The sequence below is a fragment of the Canis aureus genome, chromosome 2, assembly GCF_053574225.1.
Source record: "Canis aureus isolate CA01 chromosome 2, VMU_Caureus_v.1.0, whole genome shotgun sequence".
Classification (NCBI taxonomy): Eukaryota; Metazoa; Chordata; class Mammalia; order Carnivora; family Canidae; genus Canis; species Canis aureus.
The window spans coordinates 36,300,510-36,323,515 of record NC_135612.1 but is presented as its reverse complement, the minus strand read 5'-3'; the positions used below and the strand labels follow the sequence as shown (position 1 = coordinate 36,323,515).

The 23,006-nt window shown below is 37.1% G+C and overlaps 2 long non-coding RNA genes and 1 other non-coding gene across 3 annotated transcripts in view; all 3 read left to right on the top strand.

Annotated features, from left to right (window-relative positions):
* The window catches only part of LOC144290479 (uncharacterized), a 36,242-nt gene extending 28,105 nt beyond the window's left edge, over positions 1–8,137 (top strand). The window contains exon 8 of the long non-coding RNA XR_013358111.1: positions 7,958–8,137. This is a non-coding gene — a long non-coding RNA (uncharacterized LOC144290479). The remainder of the gene's footprint in view (positions 1–7,957) is intronic.
* Positions 8,138–14,912: 6,775 nt separating this feature from the next.
* LOC144290473 (uncharacterized) lies at positions 14,913–17,903 on the top strand. The gene is made up of 3 exons (XR_013358109.1): positions 14,913–14,977; positions 16,311–16,348; positions 16,435–17,903. It is a non-coding gene; the product is annotated as an uncharacterized LOC144290473 (long non-coding RNA).
* LOC144304102 (small nucleolar RNA SNORD109A) lies at positions 15,583–15,649 on the top strand. The gene has a single exon (XR_013371076.1). It is a non-coding gene; the product is annotated as a small nucleolar RNA SNORD109A (small nucleolar RNA).
* Positions 17,904–23,006: the final 5,103 nt, after the last annotated feature.

The window sequence follows — 23,006 nt, the reverse complement described above, 5'->3', positions numbered from 1 at the left end:
AAAATTGATAAAACCCTTGCATTACTTATCAAAAATAAGAAAGGACCCAAATCAATAAAATCATGAATGAAAAAGAGATCATGACCAACACCAAGAAAATACAATTTTAAGAACATATTAGAAGCAAATATATGCCAACAAATTAGACAATCTGGAAGAAATGGATGCATTCCTAGAGACCTAAAAACTACTAAAACTAAATAATTTTTTTTAAAAAAGGGATCCCTGGGTGGCGCAGCGGTTTGGCACCTGCCTTTGGCCCAGGGTGCGATCCTGGAGACCCGGGATCGAATCCCACATCAGGCTCCCGGTACATGGAGCCTGCTTCTCCCTCTGCCTGTGTCTCTGCCTCTCTCTCTCTCTCTCTCTGTCTGACTATCATTAATAAATAAATAAAATTAAAAAAAAACTACTAAAACTGAAAAAGGAAGAAATAGTAAACCTGAACAGACCCGTAACCAGCAAAGAAATTGAACCATCAAAAATCTCCCAACAAATAATAGTTCAGGACCAGATGGCTTTTGGGGGGAATTCTCCCAAACATTTAAAGAAATAATACTTATTCTCCTGAACCTGTTTTAAAAAAATAGAAATGGAAGGAAAACTTCCAAAATGATTCTATGAGACCAGCGTTACTTTGATCCCCAAACCAGACAAAGACCCCACCAAAAAGGAGAATTACAGATCAATATCTTTGATGAACATGGATGAAAATTCTCACCAAGATACTAGCCAATAGAATCCAATAGTACATTAAAATAATTATTCACCATGACCACGTGAGATTTATTTCTTGGCTGCAAGGATGGTTCAACATTCACAAATCAAAGTGATACATCACATTAATAAAAGGACAAGAACCATATAATACAATTGATGTAGAAAATGTATTTGACAAAATACACCATCCTTTCTTGATTAAAACTCTCCACAGTGTAGAGGGAGAGGGAACATACATCAATATCATAAAAGCCATGTATGAAAAGCCCACAGTAAATATCATTCTCTTTTTTTACATAAATTTATTTTTATTGGTGTTCAATTTGCCAACATATGGAATAACACCCAGTGCTCATCCCATCAAGTGCCCCCCTCAGTGCCCATCACCCAGTCACCCCCACCTCCCGCCTACCTCCCCTTCCACCACCCCTAGTTTGTTTCCCAGAGTTAGGAGTCTCTCATGTTCTGTCTCCCTTTCTGATATTTCCCACTCATTTTTTCTCCTTACTCCTTTATTCCCTTTCACTATTTTTTATATTCCCCAGATGAATGAGACCATATAATGTTTGTCCTTCTCCGATTGACTTATTTCACTCAGCATAATACCCTCCAGTTCCATCCAGGTAGAAGCAAATGGTGGATATTGCACTGCTGGGGATTTACCCCAAAGATACAGATGGCAATGAAATGCCAGGACACCTGCACCCCGATGTTTATAGCAGCAATGTCCACAATAGCCAAACTGTGGAAGGAGCCTCGGTGTCCATCTAAAGATGAATGGATAAAGAAGATGTGGTTTATGTATACAATACCAAAATACCATCAGCATTTTTCACAGAGCTGGAACAAATAATCCTAAAATTTTTATGGAACCTGAAAAGACCCCGAATAGCCAGAGGAATGTTGAAAAAGAAAACCAAAGCCAGGGGCATGACAATGTCTGGCTTTAAGCTGTGTTTACAAAGATGTAATCGTCAAGACAGTATGATACTGGCACAAAAACAGACACACAGATCAGATCAGTGGAACAGAATAAAGAACCCATAAATGGACTCTCACCTCTATGGTCAAGTAAACTTCAACAAAGCAGAAAATAATATACAATGGAAATATTACAGTATCTTCAATAAATGGTGTTGGGAAAATTGGACAGCCACTTATGAAAAATGAAACTGGATCATTTTCTTACACCATATACAAAGATAAATTCATAATGTTTGAAAGACCTAAATGCGAGACAGGGATCCATCAAAATCACAGACATCAACCTCTTTGACCTTGACCACAGCAACTTCTTGCTAGACACATCTCCAAAGGCAAAAATGAATCAATTGAGACTTCATCAATATAAAAATCTTCTGCACAGCAAAGGAAACAGTCAACCTAAGTAAAAGGCAACCTACAGAATGGGAAAAGATTTTATTTATTTATTCATGAAAGATATTTGCAAATGACATATCAGATAGGGAACTAGCATCCAAGATCTAGAATTTATCAAACTCAACCTCCCAAAACCAATCCAATCAAGGAATGGGAAGAAGACATAAACAGATATTTCTCCAAAGAAGACATAGAAATGGCCAAGAGATGAAAAAATGCTCCACATCACTTACAATCAGGGAAAAACAGATCCAAACCACAATGAGATACCACCTTACACCAGTGAGAATGGTGAAAATTAACAAGACAGGAAGCAACAAATGGAGGGGATGTGGAGAAAGGGGAATACTCTTACACTATTGGTGGGAATGCAAGCTGGTACAGCCACTCTGGAAAATGGTACAGAGATTCCTCAAGAAGTTAAAATTACATCTACCCAGCAATTTTGAACTACTAGGTATTTACCCCAAAGATATAAATGTAGTGATCTGAAGAGGCACCTGCACCAATATTCATAGCAGCAATGTCCACAATACCAAAATGTGGAAAGAGACAAGATATCATTGACAGATGGCTGGATAAAGAAGATCTATATAGAGATAGATAGAGATAGAAAGATGGATAATAAAATATATATATTTGGAAAAATAATTATTAAAATGTCTATAAAATGTCAACATTCACAAATCAAATATATATATTATATATATATTATATATATATAATATATATATATATATTTCTTACTCCTCAAAAAGGATGAAAACTTACCATTTACATCAATGTTGGTGGAATTGGAGGGTATTATGCTGAATTAAATAAGTCAATCAGAGAAAGACAAGTATATGGTTTCACTCATATGGGGAATACAAGCAAAAACACAAAGGATCATAGGGCAAAAGATGAATGGATAAAGAAGATATGGTATATATATATATATATACACAGATATGGTATATATATATATATATATATACACACACAATGGAATATTACTCAGCCATTAGAAATGATGAATACCCACTATTTGCTTCGATGTGGATGGAAATGGAGGGTATTATGCTAAGTGAAATGGAGGGTATTATGCTAAGTTCGGAGAAGGGCAAACATTTTATGGTTTCACTCATAAGGGGAATATAAAAAATACTGAAAGGGATTATAGGGGAAAGGAGAGAAAACGAGTGGGAAAAATTAGAGAAGGCAACAAAACATGAGAGACTCCTAACTCTGGGAAATGAACAAGGAGTAGTGGAAGGGGAGGCGGGCAAGGGGATGGGGTGACTGGATTATGGGCACTGAGAGGGGACTTGACGGGATGAGTACTGGATGTTATACTATACATTGGCAAATTGAACTCCAATAAAAATATACATATTAAAAAAGAGAAAGCTAAATGGGAAGTCATCACAGGGGAGAAAAACCAAGAGAGACTATTAACTATAGGAAACAAACTGAAGGTTGCTGGAGCAGAGGTGGTGGGGTGGGGTAATTTGGTGATGAGCATAAAGGAGGGCACAGGAGCACTGAGTGTTATATACAGTTGATAAAGTATGGAACACTCCACCTTAACCCAAGTATATACTATATGTTGGCTAATTGAATTTAAATTTTAAAAAGTAATAATTGACAGATATTTTTATTATGATTCTATTACAATAAAATATGTTTCTGGAGATTTTTCTCTGATCTGATCCTTTCTTATCTTTGTCACTTTGGGTCTCTCCTTTCCACACAGAGTCCTCTTTAATATTTCTTGCTGGACTGGTTTAGTCCTTACAACTCCTTTCATTTCTGTTTGGGAAACTTTTTTTTTTTTAATTTATTTATGATAGTCACACACACAGAGAGAGAGAGAGAGAGAGGCAGAGACACAGGCAGAGGGACAAGCAGGCTCCATGCACCGGGAGCCCGACGTGGGATTCGATCCCGGGTCTCCAGGATCGCGCCCTGTGCCAAAGGCAGGCGCCAAACCGCTGCGCCACCCAGGGATCCCTGTTTGGGAAACTTTTTATCTCTCTCTCTCTCCTTCTATCTGAGTGATATCCTTCCTGGGTAGAGTATTCTTGATTGTACATTTTTACCATTCAGCACATGAATATATGTGCTTGAATATATCATGCCACTCTCTTCTGGCCTGTCAAATTTCTGTTGAGAAATCTCCAGGTAGATTTATTAGGTTTTTGCCTTGTAAGGCAAGGACTTCTTTTGTCTTGCTGATTTGAAGATTTTTCCCTTATTAATATATTTTCAAATTTAGTTGCAATATATCTTGGTGTTGGCCTGCTTTTGTTGATTTCAATGGGAGTTCTCTCTGCTTCCTAGATTTGGATGTCTGTTTCCTTCCCCAGATTAGAGAAATTTTCAGGTATTATTACTTCAAATAAAATTTCTATCCCCCTTTTCTCTCTCTTCTTCTAGGACTCCTATAATATGAATGCTCTTATGTTTGATGTAGTCAGTAAGTTCCCTAAGTCTATTCTTGTGTTGCATACTTCTTCTATTTTTTCTTTAGCATTGCTTTCCACTACCTTGTCTTTACATCACTATTTGTTTGTGTTTTTCCTTCAGCCTTCTGTTCATTTCATCAAGTATATTTCCAATCTTAAACACTGTACTTTTCATCTTTAATTGGATATTTTTTAACTTTTTGATATCTTTGATAATGGTCTCCTGATATCTTCTATTATTTTTTCAAACCCAGTGAATATCCTTATGATTGTTGCTTTAAATTCTCCATCAGACATGTTATTTATGTCTTTTGCTTATATCTCTGGCCATGACCTTAGCTTGTTCCTTTATTTGGGATAACCTTCTCCATCTTCACATTTTGTCGAAGTCTCTGCCTTCTTCCTTGTGGTAGTTATGAGTACTACTCCTGAAAGCAATAGCCTTATGAAGAAGAAGTCTTTTAGTGCCCAGAGCCTGGCACTTCAAGGAGTGTGTCTGGTGTGTTGTATGTGCTCTGCTGTTGCATTTTGGATGTTCTATCCTTCAGGTCAGTCATCTGCAGAGGCTCTCCTTGCCTGCTATGGGCAATGTTTGTCCCTGACCTGAATGTGGCAAGTTTTAACTAGGTGTGCTTTTGTTTGCTTGTGAAATTATACCTGTCACCACTTCCACTGGATCTGAAGCCCTACAGAACTTTCTGGTGACATGGTGTGAGAGTAATTTGTGCTGGTCTTTTGGGGGAATGGGCTCACTATACTGGGCCTGATGCATGTGTGACTGAGGAGGCAGTCCCACCAGATTACAGATTACCACCAGTCCCAGGGTGGTAGGTCTTGGTACATGCAAGTTATGTATCCAGTGTCAATGAGTGCTGATTCCCACAGGTGGCTGTGTATTTTTGCTGAGAGTCTAGCGACAGAAATGGCTCTGGCCAGCTCTTTGTTCCCAAAGAGGTATCTTTCTGAATAATCCTTATCAGGGGTATGCTCCAAGAAGAGAAAATAATCTTCCCACTGTGTGCCCCAGGCTTTCTTCATATTGCTGTTTTTATACTGTTTTTGATTACCTTCTCTCCAGGAGCAGAATAGTGTCCTTGGGACTCTATCCCTGCCAAATATACTAACTTTTAAGACTCCAGTATTTAAGCCCCACTGGTTGTAAGAACTTGTAAAGCTCAACTCACCTTATTTTTCAAGCCAATGGCTTTGGGGAAATGTTCTCCTTGTGTATTCCCCTGTGTACTCCAGTCTCTCTCCCTGCTCTCTGTGACCATGGTTCCCTTCTCTCTGAAGCACCTGAAACCCATTTCTCCCATAAACCATGTCTCTACACTTCCTAGCTTCTTCAGTATGGCCTCTTCTCTCCCTTTAGTTGTGGATTTTGTTCTGTCACCCTTAAGGTCTATTTCTGGGGTATTTAGGATGATTGATATTATCTAGTTGTGTTCATGGGATGAGGTGAGTCTAGGATCCTCCTAGCCCACCACCATCTTCCCTTACCCAATAATTTTGACTTTTTTGTCAGGAAATTCATAAATCTACATTTACTTGAGGTTAATTTATTGAAGCTTGTTTAGTTACCTTTGGTGGTTTCATGTTTGCCTGATTCTTGATTCATGATTTATGTAGAGTAGCACTGATGTCCATATATTTGACAGAAAAAATTGTCTTCCTTTCTTTATACACTGTTGTCAGTAGATCAGTCTTAGGGCTATGTGAGGATCTGCAGTTGAGACTAAAGTCAGTGGGTCAGTAACCAGAAGCAGAGATGGGTGTGTTTCCTCCCATGTATCTGAGTGGGCAAGAATGACTCCAGACTGTGGCAGACAGTTCTAGGGCCAGTCCATAGAGCGACTTCAGTATTCACAGTCAGGTCTGAGACTGACAAACTACTACCAGGATCACAGGTGAGCATAGCTCTTCTAGGGTCTCTTGGTGAACGAGGCTGCATGCAAGACCACAACGAAGCAGAGTTGGAGCTGAACCCATAGTGGGATGATATTATTTTTAATCTGCAAAGAGGACTACATTTAGTGAGTTTACCATTAAGGGGGTATGAGCCTGCCTTCTTAAAGCAGCCTTCTTTAGTCTTGGGTCTCTACTGGAATTTCACAATCTCCTACCTAGATCCCAAAGCTCTCACAAAAGCATTTTTATCCATGGATGGCTGCCATCCACTGTTTGTCTTGGGGCACACAAGCTAGGAATTTCCTACTTTGTCATTTTGCTCCATCTATTATTTTTTTTAAATATATTGTAGTTTTAAGTTCTAGAATTACTATTTTATTCATGCTTATAATTTCCATTTTTCTTATGAGATCTATTAACACATAGTCATAATTTTCTATGCATTCTACAGAACAGACTTAAAATTTTTTCTGTGTTCCTCCTAAAATATGGTCATCTCCCTGTCAGTTTTAAGGACTACAGTTTACATTTTTTGCTTCATCTTGCCTTATTCTTTTCTGTACATTATACATTTTGACTAGAATAAGAATGGAAACTTACTTGCACTGCCCTTTTTGTTTTGTTTTCAGACAGTATCTAGTTGCTTAGGGAGAAGGAGTTATTCTGATTTTACCATAAGTCCAGCTTATCTAGAGCTGAGGAATGGCTTTTATATTATATCATCTGCTCATCCTTTTAAGTACATCTATATTTTTCTTTGTGTGCATGCTATATTTGTAAATCATAAATGTTATCTTGACTTTTTAGATATTTTGCTATATTGAGGAATTTGATTTGAATATTAGCACCTTTCTAGTGCATTTTAAGTAGCTAACCAATACTAATTATTGCTAATTTGTTCCCTTGGTCAATGTAGTTGTTAATATTTTACATGTATTAATAGATGTATTTATTATATCTTTATTTTCAATTATTTGCTGTTAATATTTGATGCTTTTGCATTAAACTGCATTAAACTAAAAAGAAGAAAAAATAAAAAAAAAGAAACTGCATTAAACTAAATGCAGATATTGGGAAGTCAGCCAGATCAGGAAAATGACAAAAGTATTCTTTTCTTAGGGTATTTTTTGTGACTTCTAAAAGGAAATATATTTTGGATAATGGTAATGAGGAATGGATTTTGTTTTAAAATATCTAGATATTTGGGAGCATTTACAGATTAATGAAGGCAAGTCATAGAATAGATTTGGTTTGTATGTGTTGTGTATTAAAATAATTGCTCCAAGTGAGATAAAACAGAGAATGGTATAGGGTAATGGTCCTATACTTTCAATATGGACATATATTTTCTCTCCAGAGACTATAGATTGATCAAATGAAAGTATTATCACATTGTCAGATAGATCCTAACATAATTTATTAATCTTTTAAGAGATATAACTCAACCTCCTGGTTAACTCCTGATTCTTTTTTTTTTCTATCTTATTGAATAAATATATCAGGATTAAAAACTCTTCAACTGGACGATGAGGGGCAAGATGGCGGAAGAGTAGGGTCCCCAAGTCACCTGTCCCCACCAAATTACCTAGATAACCTTCAAATCATCCTGAAAATCTATTAATTCGGCTGAGATTTAAAGAGAGAACAGCTGGAACGCTACAGTGAGAAGAATTCACGCTTCTATCAAGGTAGGAAGACGCGGGGAAAAAAGAAATAAAGAAACAAAAGGTATCCAAGGGGGAGGAGCCTCACGAGGAGCCGGGCTAAGGCCACTGTGAGTGTCCCCAGGATAGGAAAGCCCCTTCCCAAAGAAGCAGGAGCTGCACCAATCTTCCCGGGCGGAAAGGCGCTCCCAGGGAGTTAGAGGAGGACCCAGGAGGGCTGGGATGCCCTCAGGCTCCCTGGGACACTAACAGACGCCTGCGCCCCGGGGAGAGTGCGCCGAGCTCCCTAAAAGGCTGCAGCGCACAGGGCTGGACCCGGGAGCACCGCGGAGGGGTCTATGTGGCTGGAGCACGAATCCAACAGCGCAGGCCCGGGAGCACAGGGGCCAGGGACACAGCCCAGGATCCGGCCTCCCCCCAGGAGAGGCAGAGGCCAGGAGTGCCCAGGACAGCAAGGACGCTCCTGTACCGAGCTGAGCAGATCAGCGGCCCCGTCCCTGGAGCATCCGGGCCCTGCAGATGGAGAGCTCTGTAGTTACTGTGGGAGCTGACTACAGGGCTCCAGAGCTGGCTGCTGCCACTATGGTTGTTCCCCCTGGGGCCTCACCGGGTAAACAACCCCCACTGAGCCTCACAGTGGCCGCACCGAATAAACAAAATAAACATCACTCACTGAGCCCTGCACCAGGCAAGGGGCAGAGCAGCTCCCCCAAGTGCTAACACCTGAAAATCAGCACAACAGGCCCCTCCCCCAGAAGACCAGCTAGACGGACAGGGAAAAAACAAATTATTGACCAAGCAGCACTGGAAAGTTCCAGGGGAAGTCAAGGAACTTACAGTATACAGAATCAGAGGATACTCCCCCTTGGTTGTTTTTTTGTTGTTTTTTCTTTCTTTTTGATTTCTGTTTGCTTCCTTCCTCCCCCAATTTTTTCTTTATTCTCTCTTTTTCTTCTTTTTTCTTTGTTTCCCTTTTTCTCTTCCTTTTTTTCTTTTTGCTTTTTTTTCTTTTTCTTTCCTTCTTTCTCTTCTCTCTTTTTCTCCTTTCCCCAATACAACTTGTTTTTGGCCACTCTGCACTGAGCAAAATGACAACAAGAAAAAACTCATCTCAAAAGAAAGAATCAGAAACAGTCCTCTCTCCCACAGAGTTACAAAATTTGGATTACAATTCAATGTCAGAAAGCCAATTCAGAAGCACTATTATAAAGCTACTGGTGGCTCTAGAAAAAAGCATAAAGGACTCAAGAGACCTCATGACTGCAGAATTTATATCTAATCAGGCAAAAATTAAAAATCAATTGAATGAGATGCAATCCAAACTAGAGGTCCTACTGAAGAGGGTTAATGATGTGGAAGAACGAGTGAGTGACATAGAAGACAAGTTGATGGCAAAGAGGGAAACTGAGGAAAAAGAGACGAAAAAAGATCATGAGGATAGATTAAGGGAAATAAGTGACAGCCTGAGGAAGAAAAACCTATGTTTAATTGGGGTTCCCGAGGGCACCGAAAGGGACAGAGGTCCAGAATATGTATTTGAACAAATCATAGCTGAGAACTTTCCTAATCAGGGAAGGGAAACAGGCATTCAGATCCAGGAAATAGAGAGATCCCCCCCTAAAATCAGTAAAAACTGTTCAACGTCTCGACATTTAATAGTTAAGCTTGCAAATTCCAAAGATAAAGAGAAGATCCTTAAAGCAGCAAGAGACAAGAAATCCCTAACTTTTATGGGGAGGAGTATTAGTAACAGCAGACCTCTCCACAGACACCTGGCAGGCCAGAAAAGGCTACAAGGATATATTCAGGGTCCTAAATGAGAGAAACATGCAACCAAGAATACTTTATCCAGCAAGGCTCTCATTCAGAATGGAAGGAGAGATAAAGAGCTTCCAAGACAGGCAGGAACTGAAAGAATATGTGACCTCCAAACCAACTCTGCAAGAAATTTTAAGGGGGACTCTTAAAATTCCCCTTTAAGAAGAAGTCCAATGGAACAATCCACACAAACAGGGACTGAATAGATATCATGATGACACTAAACTCACATCTTTCAATAGTAACTCTGAACGTGAATGGGCTTTTGACCCCATCAAAAGGCAGGGTGTCAGACTGGATAAAAAAGCAAAATCCATCTATCTACTGTCTACAAGAGACTCATTTTAGACAGAAGGACACCTACAGCCTGAAAATAAAAGGTTGGAGAACAATATCATTCGAATGGTCCTCAAAAGAAAGCAGGGGTAGCCATCCTTATATCAGATAAACTAAAATTTACCCGAAGACTGTAGTGAGAGATGAAGAGGGACACTATCTCATACTTAAAGGATCTATCCAACAAGAGTACTTAACAATCCTCAATATATATGCCCCAAATGTGGGAGCTGCAAAATATATCAATCAATTCATAACCAAAATTAAGACAGATTATAATACACTTATACTTGATGACTTCAATCTACCACTTTCTACACACAATAGGTCTTCTAAACACAACATCTCCAAAGAAACAAGAGCTTTAAATGATACACTGGACCAGATGGATTTCACAGATATCTACAGAACTTTACATCCAAACTCAACTGAATACACATTCTTCTCAAGTGCACATGGAACTTTCTCCAGAATAGACTACATACTGGGTCACAAATCAGGTTTTAACTGATACCAAAAGATTGGGATCGTCCCCTGCATATTGTCAGACCATAATGCCTTGAAATTAGAACTAAATCACAACAAGAAGTTTGGAAGGACCTCAAATACGTGGAGGTTAAGGACCATCCTGCTAAAAGATGAAAGGGTCAACCAGGAAATTAAGGAAGAATTAGAAAGATTCATGGAAACTAATGAGAACGAAGATACAACCATTCACAATCTTTGGGATGCAGCAAAAGCAGTCCTGAGGGGGAAATACATCACAATACAATCATCCATCCAAAAACTGGAAAGAACTCAAATACAAAAGCTAAACTTACACCTAAAGGAGCTAGAGAAAAAACAGCAAATAGATCCTACATCCAGCAGAAGAATAGAGTTAATAAAGATTCGAGCAGAACTCAAAGAAATTGAGACCAGAAGAACTGTGGAACAGATCAACAAAACCAGAAGTTGGTTCTTTGAAAGAATTTATAAGATAGATAAACCATTAGCCAGCCTTATTAAAAAGAAGAGAGAGAAGACTCAAATTAATAAAATCATGAATGAGAAAGGAGAGATCACTACCAACACCAAGGAAATACAAACGATTTTAAAAACATTATGAGCAGCTATATGCCAATAAATTAGGCAATCTAGTAGAAATTGACACATTTCTTGAAAACCACAAACTACCAAAACTGGAACAGGAAGAAATAGAAAACCTGAACAGGCCAATAACCAGGGAGGAAATTGAAGCAGTCATGAAAAACTTCCCAATACACAAAAGTCCACTGACAGATGGCTTCCCTGGGGAATTCTATCAAACGTTTAAAGAAACCATACCTATTCTACTAAAGCTGATCGGAAAAATAGAAAGAGATGGAGTACTTTCATACTCATTCTATGAGGCCAGCATCACCTTAATTCCAAAACCAGACAGACCCCACCAAAAAGGAGAATTATAGACCAATATCCCTGATGAACATGGATGCAAAAATTCTCAAGAAGATACTAGCCAGTAAGATCCAACAATACATTAAGAAAATTATTCACCATGACCAAGTAAGATTTATTCCCAGGACACAAGGCTGGTTCAACACTCGTAAAACAATCAATGTGATTCATCATATCAGCAAGAGAAAAACCAAGAACCGTATGATCCTCTCAATAGGTGCAGAGCAAGCATTTGAAAAAACATAGCATCCATTCCTGATCAAAACTCTTCAGAGTGTAGGGATAGAGGGAACATTCCTCGACATCTTAAAAGCCATCTACGAAAAGCCCACAGCAAATATAATTCTCAATGGGGAAGCACTGGGAGCCTTTCCCCGAAGATCAGGAACCAGACAGGGATGTCCACTCTCACCACTGCTATTCAACATAGTACTGGAAGTCATCGTCTCAGCAATCAGACAACAAAAAGAAATAAAAGGTATTCAAATTGGCAAAGAAGAAGTCAAACTCTCCCTCTTCGCCAATAACATGATACTCTACATAGAAAACCCAAAAGCTTCCACCCCAAGATTGCTAGAACTCATACAGCATTTTGGTAGCATGGCAGGATACAAAACCAATGCCCAGAAATCAGTGGCATTTCTATACACTAACAATGAGACTGAAGAAAGAGAAATTAAGGAGTCAATCCCATTTACAATTGCACCCAAAAGCATAAGATACTTAGGAATACGCCTATCCAAAGAGGTAAAGGATCTATACCCTAAAAACTATAGAACACTTCTGAAAGAAATTGAGGAAGACACAAAGAGATGGAAAAATATTCCATGCTCATGGATTGGCAGAATTAAGATTGTGAAAATGTCAATGTTACCCAGGCCAATTTACACATTCAATGCAATCCCTATCAAAATACCATGGACTTTCTTCACAGCATTAGAACAAATTATTTTAAGATTTGTGTGGAAACAGAAAAGACCCCAAATAGCCAGGGGAATTTAAATAAAGAAAATCATAGCTGGGGGCATCACAATGCCAGATTTCAGGTTGTACTACAAGCTGTGGTCATCAAGACAGTGTGGTACTGGCAGAAAAACAGACACATAGACCAATGGAACAGAATAGAGAATCCAGAAATGGACCTTCAACTTTATGTTTCAGTAATATTCGACAAAGCAGGAGAGACTATCCACAGGAAGAAAGACAGTCTCTTATATGGTGCTGGGAAAATTGGACATCCACATGCAGAAGAATGAAACTGGACCACTCTCTTGCACCATACACAAAGATAAACTCAAAATGGATGAAAGATCTAAATGTGAGACAAGATTCCATCAAAATCCTAGAGGAGAACATAGGCAACACCCTTTTTGAACTTGGCCACAGTAACTTCTTGCAAGATACATCCATGAAGGCAAGAGAAACAAAAGCAAAAATGAACTATTGGGACCTCATCAAGATAAGAAGCTTTTGAACGCAAAGGATACAGTCAACAAAACTGAAAGTCAACCTACAGTTTGGGAGAACATATTTGCAAATTACGTATCAGATAAAGGGCTAGTTTCCAAGATCTATAAAGAACTTATTAAACTCAACAGCAAAGAAACAATCCAATCATGAAATGGGCAAAAGACATGAACAGAAATCTCACAGAGGAAGACATAGACATGGCCAACATGCACATGAGAAAATGCTCTGCATCACTTGCCATCAGGGAAATACGAATCAAAACCACAATGAGATACCACCTCATACCAGTGAGAATGGGGAAAATTAACAAGGCAGGAAACCACAAATGTTGGTAGGATGTGGAGAAAAGGGAACCCTCTTGCACTGTTGGTGGGAATGTGAACTGATGCAGCCACTCTGGAAAACTGTGTGGAGGTTCCTCAAAGAGTTAAAAATAGATCTGCCCTACGACCCAACAATTGCACTGTTGGGGATCTACCCCAAAGATACAGATGCAATGAAATGCCAGGACACCTGCACCCCAATGTTTCTGGCAGCAATGTCCACAATAGCCAAACGGTGGAAGGAGCCTCGGTGTCCATTGAAAGATGAATGGGTAAAGAAGATGTGGTTTATGTATACAATGGAATATTACTCAGCCATTTGTAATGACAAATATCCACCATTTGCTTAGACGTGGTTGGAACTGGATGGTATTATGCTGAGTGAAGTAAGTCAATCAGAGAAGGACAAACATTATATGGTCTCATGCATTTTGGGAATATAAATAATAGTGAATGGGAATAAAGGGGAAGGGAAAAGAAATGGGTAGGAAATATCAGAAAGGGAGACAAAACATGGAAGACTCCTAACTCTGGGAAATGAACTAGGGCTGGTGGAAGGGGAGGAGGGCAGTGTTTGGGGATGACTGGGTGGCGGGCACTGAGGGGTGGCACTTGACGGGGTGAGCACTGCGTGTTATTCTGTATGTTGGCAAATTGAACATAAATAAAAAATAAATTTATTATTAAAAAAAACTCTCCAACTGCAATATCACTTATTGTGTCACTCTAATGAAGATTCTGGGAAGCTTCTGGAGCTGCCATTATAACCAGATATACTGAAGTCAAGTTCAATATCTACCTGTCCTTTTTTCTACTGTAAGATAAGGACAAGTAGTAAACTGTTAAGAGCATTAGTGTGGTATGAGGAATGATAATTGGTTGGTTCTGGTCCTGTCTGGATCAAGAATAAGCATAAGTACCTGGGGTTGCTGAGGTCCAGCTAAGTGGCCTTCTAATAAGACAAATAAAACTCACTTTTAGTACTGCTCAATTGATGAAGTCATCAGTAATCCTCATAAAAGTTCTCATATACCCCTTTCTAATAATCCTCAATAATCTCACAATACTCCTACTATATTCTTTTCATTTTTCACATCACAGGGCATTTTTAACATCACAAGGTATTTTCAGTCTTTATTGAGTGAATACAGCTTTAGAATTTCCGTAGAAATAACTACCATATACTTATTTAAATAGCTCAGCAGAGAGAATTATTGGCCATTTGCAAAGTAAAGAACTCAAGGAGGAAACAAATGAATAAATGATATGACAGAAATGACGAAGGATCTAGCAACTGTGGTGTTTGTGGCAAGGGGTGTCTGTATGATTAATTAAAGCAGAACTAATATTATGTATTATTTTAATTTCATGCATTGTCTCATATGACCTATTTTTTTGTAATGTTTTACAGATCAAATGGTAGAAGAGGTGTCTGGTTTTTTTCAAGTTAATAAGTTACTTTCAGGAAAGAAAGGTGAGTTGCTATCCTGGTGCTTTTGAAATTATATGTTTCATGACTAGTAATGTCAATATTTCAAATCTGTTAGTTCATTCTTTCTGAGGCCTAAGGAAGAGTATTTTTATGATAGATATTTTTCCCAGTGAGTATCCCTACATGGAACAAGGAATCCTCATGTTTTCTACCCTTTTAAAAATATTTTTAAAGTAACCCAAGTAACTTTAGGAGATTATTCCCTCTTTTTTTTTCACAAGTTCGCATTGGATGAAAATAATCGTGTAGTGAAATTCAACTGTGCTAAATACTGATTTTCTATCTTTATCTGAAATATTCGCAACATAGATGCTTCTACTAATATTTACACTATAATCACATTTTATATTATTTTGGTACCTCATTTTCACTTTAAAATTTTAGTTGACTAAAGGGTTTCTTTATATCCCCTGTAGATCTTACCTAATTTTATTAGACTAATCAAAAGTAGCATTTTAAAAGCTATATGGGTTTCATTATTTAGGTACTAAACAAAGTGTCTACCACACATTTACTGTTCTTTATTCAAACCTGCACAACATAAGCCTGGCTATGGAAATGCTTATTTGTTGGGAGGGTGCTTGTCTGGATCAATGATGAGCACAATTGTCTGAGGATGCTGAGGGACTCATTCCAGATGTCAATCTGAGGTCCAGATGAGTTGCCCTCTACTAGGACAAATAAGACTCTCAGAACCTGGCTGTCTGTAGTAACCCTTCAGTGACAACATAACACCACTGTTAGCATGCTTTTTCTTTTTTTTTCCCCAGAACAGGGCTTGTGTCTTGTTTTATAAGTACTATCGCCTTTTTAAAATATTTTTATTTATTTATTTATTCATGAGAAACACACACAGAGAGAGAGGCAGAGACACAGGCAGAGACACAGGCAGAGGGATAAGCAAGCTCCATGCAGGAAGCCCGACGCAGGACTGGATCCTGGGACTCCAGGATCATGTCCTGGGTTGAAGGCTGGCATTAAGCCGCTGAGCCACCCATGGATCCTCTTCACCTTTAGACACAATCAGTGATCCAAGACTTCCTTTGTTTTGGTTACTTTGAACAAAAGTTGCCAATAGATACTTACATAGAGAAAATATGTTCTTGAGTAACCAATGAGGGAATAAAAATTTTGAATTAAGAAGGAAGGAAGCAACTGTAATGGATACTGAGATTCTCATTTTGGCCAAAAGAAGAAAAGATTGTATGCCTATATTAAATAATGACAATGAAACCAACTTTAGCTTTTTGTTAATTTTACTGTTGAATATTTTCTGATACTCTGTTTTTCTTTCTGTCATGTTTTGCTGAGTTAGAAGAACTGAGATCAGAGCTTTGACTTCAGAGAATAGAGGTGAGTGACTAAACAAAGATACTTTGAAGCTCATATGTCATATTGTGTTTGCCAGGTCTTGAGGTCTCTATGTTCATTTTTTTCAGAAGCTTATTCAAGAATATTCTTATAATGTGCCTTTTTCCTCATTGAAGACTTAATCAAGGTTACCTACATTATTGTATCCTTAAAATTTGTTCTTTCATTTTAATTATTTTCTGCTTTAATAGAAGGATACAGAATACTAGAGAATTTTTTAGCAGTTTCATACTGGATCAAAAATTATTATAGTGAAATCCAAATATGCCAAAATATTATCATATTTCATCTGCTTAATTATTGAAATTTAAGAACAGAGATTCTACGATTCATAAGGTTTTTGTGGTCATATTGCCTTATATTTCTGCTTCTACTTTAATCTTTGAAGATTGACATGGGTTGTTTCTCATTTTTCAACATGGGAAGTTGTATGTGAAATTCTGTTAGATCTCTTTAAGACTGTTAAGTTTTTATATGATAAAAGTTGCAATAATTCTTTTGAAACACAAAATAGTTCAATTTTCAACACTGTTCTAGGCCTTTAAAAAAGGATATTATGTTAGAGATATTGAATGTAGAGATATGGAAATATCATATTGTTATTATTTCTTACTAAAACTTGAAATACAAATCCCTAAGAAAAGTGGTTTATATATTTCCTGGCAGGATTTGGTGAAGATTTTATGTTACGTGGGACCTAGTGGTTACTGCCTTAAGCGCAGGCAACTTTTTTTTCTTGAAAAAGTTCTGTCACAACTCATCAAGTAATATACTTATTTTTGTATTCATTTATTATAATTTTTAAATCTACATTTATTCTCTAGAACCATAGAACGATTCTAAAGAACTGAGTAACTACTAAGAAATAGTCTTACATCAAAGAGGAAGTTAGCTCTGCCAGATATTGAAGTGAACTCTAGAACCTCAACATGAACAGCCTTTGAACAGACATATAAATAGGGACAATAGGGCCTGTTTTTATTTAAAAAGCATATTCTCACAAGCCCCTACTTGTATATTTGTTACCATTAATAGATTCACCCATTCATAAAGTTGGTGCTACTGTCTCAATCCAAGCAATGTAATAGCATATTGATGCATAATATCTATGCAGTAACTTGTCCATATGATGATGCTACATAATAGCACAGGACTCAGATATAGAAGAAAAATATAACTGACACATTAGATTCTTCCCTAATGAAAACTCCACCCTCTTTGCCTCAAATGCCCCAAATTTCAGGTTTTTTCTTCCTTTTTTTTCTTTATAAAAAGGCACTTATATAGTGTTGATATCTTTGGGACTACATCATTTGCTTAAGATTCTTACTAGTCAAATGAGCATTCTATTTGAAATATCAAATTCATTACTATAAGTTTTTTAGTAATATATTCTTATTTTGTATATCTTTTAGGTATTAATATTTTGTGTTACCTCTCATTCTTGATTATTCTTGATAGGAGGGTTTCAATCGTATTAATTGCTTCAAATTATTATTTTCTGTTGTTACTTTTTCCTTTTTAAGTCTACTTTCTATTTTCCTGATTTCTGCTCTTAACCTCTTTAATTTTTCCTTATACCTTTCTGGATTTTTATTTGACTCTTTTAATTTAGCTTCTTGTAAAATATAATTTATTGATTTTTTAAGCCTTCCTCAACTCTAATATATAGTTTTTCACTCTAAATTTCCCTGTAAGCATTTTTTAGCTGCATGATTACAAGTTTAGCATTTACATCTTTTCTATTACTAATATAAGTATATTTTCTAAATTCTGTGTGGATTTATTTTTGAATTATGGAGTAGTTAGAAGATCACTGATTAATTTCCAAGAAGTTTGGCTTTTTCTCTTGGTCTTTATTAATGATTTCTAACCTAATTCCATATGATGGAAATACAAACTCTGAATTGATCTTATTACTTTTGAATAATTATGTATATCTATAATGGTCCAGAATATGGCATAATTTAATAAATATTCTAGTTGCACTTATAATTACATTATTATGTAATTTTATCATTGTGGATTCAGTGTTTTATATATGTCAGTTAGTTCTATTTTGAAATTGCCTTACCTATATCTGTTGTATATTTACTAGTCTATGATCTGAAAATAAGTTTCTTATGGAAAGACATGTGGGAGATAGTCATGGAAGTAAGACACTTTGGTGGTTCCTGGAATGCTTGTAATATTTGTGTATTGATCTGTGTCTTCGTTAGTTGTTTTATTTGGATGATCAAATTTATTGAGCTGTACAATGTATGTTCATGGATTTTTCTACAAACATATCATATATTAATAGAAAGTTTTAAATATCCCATCAAATTAGTCCAAAAGTACATTTCCTAGGAATATTGTCTAATATTGGTAATGTGCTAACTTGGGATCTAAAGATCTAAAGATTGATGTCTTCAGTATAGGTTGAGCATTCTCTTCCAAACACTGACATTTTCAGTAAACCATAATATTACACTGACAGTCATACCAAGATAGATTTTCATTAACAATCACTTAAGCACTATTATTAATTGCAAAGCAAAACTTGTATATTAAGATTCATATGCTCTGATAAAGCCATTATATGGATAAATCACAGTTTTTATAACATTTTTATTATAATAATTTATATTCTGACAATACATGCAAGGATGACAACGAGAAAACAAAATTTATAACACTGATTTTAAAAATGTTCCCATGGATAATTAATCAGGACAAGCTTCCATAGTGAAAAATTTTAAGATTCAAGCATTGTGCGTATTTCTTTTCAGGTAAGTTTGAGATTTGTGTTTGGTATATGGGTTTTACTTTTCATTTGTTTATCTTTAGTGCTGGCAATGCATACTTGAGAGTGAAAAAATAAGAAAATAAATATAAGTGCATAAATTATGTTACCTGAGTGAGGTAGTAAATTAATCATGTAGGATACAGAGAATTTGAATCTAGTGTAATGTTTACTTAGCTTTATAGAAATGTGTAGAGGGCAGCCCTGGTGGCGCAGCAGTTTAGTGCCGCCTGTGGCCTGGGATGTGATCCTGGAGACCCAGGATCGAGTCCCACATTGGGTTCCCTGCATTGAGCCTGCTTCTCCCTCTGCTTGTGTCTCTGCCTCTCTCTCTCTCTGTGTCTCTATGAATAAATAAATAAAATCTTAAAAAAAAGAAATGTGTAGAATAGAATATACAGAATGGACATTATCATCTCACTGAAATATCTAATAGTTACTAATACACAAGTTTTGTTTTACATCAATCACCCTTTAAACATTTTATGACTTATTCATGTGAGGGCTTAGGTGTGCATGCGTGTGTGTGTGTGTGTGTGTGTGTATGAGAACTTGGTACAGGGAAACAAGAAAATCTGGTTGCCAGTGTACTTTGTGTGTGTGTGTGTGTGTGTGTATATATATATATATATATATATATATATATATATATATAGTCAGGGTCATGTTGAGTCAGACTTACATATCAGCCATGCCTCTGGAGTGAGCCTACAGGTCATGCATTCCAAGTAGAGATAGCAGATTAAAGTCTCTTTACACACAATGCTTCACAATTATTTTCTGCCAAATATACTGGGTTAAAATAAATCCAAGGTCATTTCTCCAGGCCTGCGTTAGTATGTGTTGAGGTCATTACTTGCTTTCTTGCTTACTTTTAAAAAATGATAACCACATAGAGATATTAAAACAAAGTTGGCATGATGGTAGAGATATTGAACTGTAAGTAATGATGCTCTTGGTTTGGCTTAAGATGATCTAAGAGAAAATTGGAAAAATATATATGGCAGGAAAGCATATATATAACTTCTTTATCTACAGAGTTTAGCCATTTATGTGTGTGCATGTGTGTAATATAAATAATGCCACTAAATTTAAGTTTTTGATATTAATGGAGACAAAAATTTAAAGAAGGAACCATAAGCACAGATTGAGTAAAAATATAAAGCTAGTTCTAGGGATGTAATCAGCAGATGAGCACTTCGTGGAAATATTGTTTCAATGTGGGAAAATATGGCTTAGGATATAGAAGAGAGAAAAAGTTGCTGAAAGCGAGTTTATATAAAATGTTGTTTTGGTGTGGATCACTTTTTGCTCCAATAATCTAAGTCGTAAATTTTGAAAATCAATTTCTGCCACATTGTTTAGTCTATTACAATTTTTGTGTGTGTCCAACATTGCCATATCCTTAACTATGATATCACCATACAGTCTGAAAAAACTCACTGTCTTCTTAATATAAATGTAAGAAAATATCTTAGTTATCAAACAGACATGTAAAGATGGCAGAGTAGGACCCAAAGCTCACCTTGTCCCATGCTTCCAACTGGGTATCACTCATGTATGAATAAATAAACTGGAGAGTGATCCTAAGACAAGTAAAGAAACTCCATAACTAAATGTAGAGAGGAATACACAATAGAGAGGTTGGGAAAGGAAAAATGGTGGTCTAAAGCTGCCCACAGGAAGGAGGGAGCTATAATCATGGACAGGTTAAGCACCAGGGAGCCCACATGGGGAAAACAAATCTTCATAACATCTGACCTTGAAAACCAGAGGGGTTAGTTTTGTGAGTTTGTATAACCAGCAAGACTTGGAGCCTGGAACTTTAAAAGTCAGCTGACTCAGCACTGAGCAAGCTGAGAGGGCCAGTGATAGCTGTTTCCTGCCCTTAAAAAGAGACAACAGCCCAAAGAAAGGCAACGTAGAAGCAATCGCTTGCAGAAAGGGAAAGAGATCTCTTTATACTGATTTCACAATGTGTTGGGAGACTTCTCTGGAAACAAAGGAGCTAGCAGGTGCCATTTTCCTCCTCTATCCCCAACATAAATAGAGACACCTGTGGGAGATAGCACTGCACAGACAACTGCTACCTAAACTGCTAGCAGTACACCCCATGCATAAGTTGTCCTGAGGACTCACCCACCCCAAACCTACTGACCCCAGCCCTTAGCTCACCATAAATTTCATGATGGCCACATACAACCTGCCTAGCCACTTATTCAGAATGCGATGCCAAGCTCTTCTGTTGTCACACCCCCTCAAAGCTTGACTGCCTGGGTCTCACTAATATCACAGAGAGCAAGCACAGCCCACAGCAAGCAAGGAGTCAGCACTAGATGTCTGAACTGAAAGGAAAAGTGACTCAGACACAAAAGCAACATAGGCAACACACATAGGAAATTGAACTGAAGTTTGGTTTCTGGTAAACAAGAGAAGAGACACTGCACTAAAGGGCACTACAAGATCTCTTCTTCACAAAGCCACTACTTGCAAGAACAGAAAACATAGCTGAATTTTGTAACACAGAGAAACAAATGGAGAGCTACACAAAATGAGGAGACAGAGGAATATGTGCCAAATGAAAGAACGGAACAAAATCACAGCAAGATATCTAAGTGAAAGAGAAATAAGTAATATGCCTGATACATAATTAAAATAATGATGATAAAGATATTCACTTGACTTCAGAAAAGGATGGAGGGCAGCAGTGAGATCATTGACAAAGAGATAAAAATAACATGTGAGAGATGGAAAACTCAATAAGTAAAATTAAAAATACAATATATGGAATAAATAGTGGCTACAAGAAGCAGAGGAATTATCAGTGACCTGGAAGAGAGAATAATGAAAAATAAGCTGAACAGGTGAGAGCCAAATATCGCATAATAAGAATAAACTTGGAGAACTCACTGACCTCATCAAATATAATAAAATTCACATAATAAAGTTTCCAGAAGGAGAAGAAGAGAAAGGAGGGCACAAAATATATTTGATGAATTAAAAGCTGAAAAATTCCTGAATCTGGGGAGGGCAATGGAGATCCAGATTTGGAAGGCATAGAAATCCTCCAATAATTCAGCCCAAGGAGGTCCACAGCAAGACACGTGGTAATTACAATGGCAAAAATAGTGATACTGAAAGAATATTAAAGTTTGAAAGAGAAAAGAAGACAGTTACATACAAAGGAAACCCCATAAGGCTATCAGCTGATTTTTCAGCAGAAACTTTGCAGGCCAGAAGAAAGTAGCATTATGTAATCAAAGTGCTGAAAGGGAAAAATCTGTACTCAAGAATACTTTATCCAGCAAGGATATCATTCAGAATAGAAACAAAGATAAAGAGTTTCTCACCAAGCGAAAACTAAAAGAATTCATGACCATTAAACCAGCCCTACAAAAAAAGTGTTAAAGGACACTGTGAGAGGAAAACAAAACAAAACAAAACAAAACAAAAAACATAAGAAAGAGTAAGAAAGTACAAAAGCAATATGTATCTTAGTAATATCTTACCAATATATCAGTAAGAATCACTTAAGAAAAGCACAGAATAAAAGGATATCAAATATGATACCAAATATCTGAAATGTGGTGAAGAAAGAAGAAATGAGTACAAAATTCTGGTATATGCAGAAAATGTTATATATAAACAAAATGAAGAGGCGGGGCAAGATGGCGGAAGAGTAGGGTCCCCAAATCACCTGTCCCCACCAAATTACCTAGATAACCTTCAAATCATCCTGAAAACCTATGAATTCAGCCTGAGATTTAAAGAGAGAACAGCTGGAATGCTACAGTGAGAAGAATTTACGCTTCTATCAAGGTAGGAAGACAGAAAAAAAATAAATAAAAAAGCATC